General features: G+C 41.9%; 1 pseudogene; it reads right to left on the bottom strand.

Moving 5' to 3' along the window:
• Nucleotides 1–303: 303 nt before the first annotated feature.
• LOC115523471 lies at nucleotides 304–945 on the bottom strand (annotated as a pseudogene).
• Nucleotides 946–1,350: the final 405 nt, after the last annotated feature.

The following is a 1,350-nucleotide window of genomic DNA, read 5'->3' as shown; positions in this document are numbered from 1 at the left end:
AACATCCGACTTCGGCTCAGGTCATGATCTCACGGTTTGTGAGTTTGAGCCCCGCATTGGGCTCTGTGCTGACAGCTCAGAGCCTGGAGCCTGCTTCTGATTCTGTGTCTCCCTCTCTCTCTGCCCCTCCCCCACTTATGCTCTGTCTCTGCTTATTTCTCATGCTCAGAAATAAACATAAAAAAAATTAAAATGTAAAAGAAGAACAGTATCTAGCTGCATTTTTGTCCTGTTCTTTAAAGGGAGATTTGACATTTTTAGTTTTCCTTCCATAAGTCATGTTGCTATTTGCAAAGGCCAGTGTTATAAGAGGCTAAAGACCATAAACAGATACTGTTCATATTACACCTGAATCCAGCCGACCTGATCCAAATGGTAATGCCTGAATATATCTGTCAATCTCAGTGCGGAAATCATGGATTGTTGCACTTAGGAGGCCACAGAAACTTCACTTTCACTGATCTAGCATTCTGCAAGACGATGTGGCACTGGATGAAGTCATCAAACATGATCTGCCCCCATCCTTGTCTGTCAAACTTGCAAATGAGAATGTTGTGAAACTGGTCAGAGAGCTCATATCCTGACAGGGCTTGCTTGAGCTTGTTCTTATCAATCATCCCAAAGTTGTCTCTGTCATAAGTGTGAAAGATGTTCGGCCAGTCTGTGACGTACTTCCAGACACCAGTGAACTCACTTAAGTTCACGGCAGCCTTGTTCTCTCAAACATAGACATGATTGACCCGACAGTCACTGATTAAATGGAGCACAAGTACTGTTAGATAGTGCTTGCTGAAGCTTGTTATCCCATATCACCTCGCTCCCGTCTTTATCAACCCTCTGGAAAACGTTCCACAAGTTGTTCTGGTCCGGCAGCACCATGCCTTCAGCAGGGCCAGCCCCAGGACCCCAGGCAGCAGGGGTTGGTGGCCATGCGGCCAGGTGCATAGCTGGACTGAAGTGCCAGGGGAACATGAGAGGTGGTTACATTTTATAGTATAAAATCATCTTCCATTTAATTAACATCATGGTAAAAATAATTTAACATGCGGGATCTACAAGGACTTTTTTCTTTTGCAAAATGTCTGTATACCACTGAAATTTGAAAAACTGTTTAAGAAAATGATTTTTGCCTAATTCATGTTAACTGTCAAATCTGAATGTCAAATATGTAGGTATAATTGTGGACAAAGTAACTCAAAGAACTTTCCAGAAATAGCCTCTAATGTTTGGTTAAAGAGTTACTGATGGAGTTTCTTCCTGAAGGTAGCAGAAGAAAATTTTCTACCAAAAAAACACCTCATTTATTAAATGAAATGTCGGAGGAAACACTCTGACATATCAAAGATAGAG

The sequence above is a fragment of the Lynx canadensis genome, chromosome A1 (genome assembly GCF_007474595.2).
Source record: "Lynx canadensis isolate LIC74 chromosome A1, mLynCan4.pri.v2, whole genome shotgun sequence".
NCBI classification, from domain to species: domain Eukaryota; kingdom Metazoa; phylum Chordata; class Mammalia; order Carnivora; family Felidae; genus Lynx; species Lynx canadensis.
The sequence above is the reverse complement of the archived record's forward strand: the minus strand, read 5'-3'. Positions and strand labels throughout refer to the sequence as shown.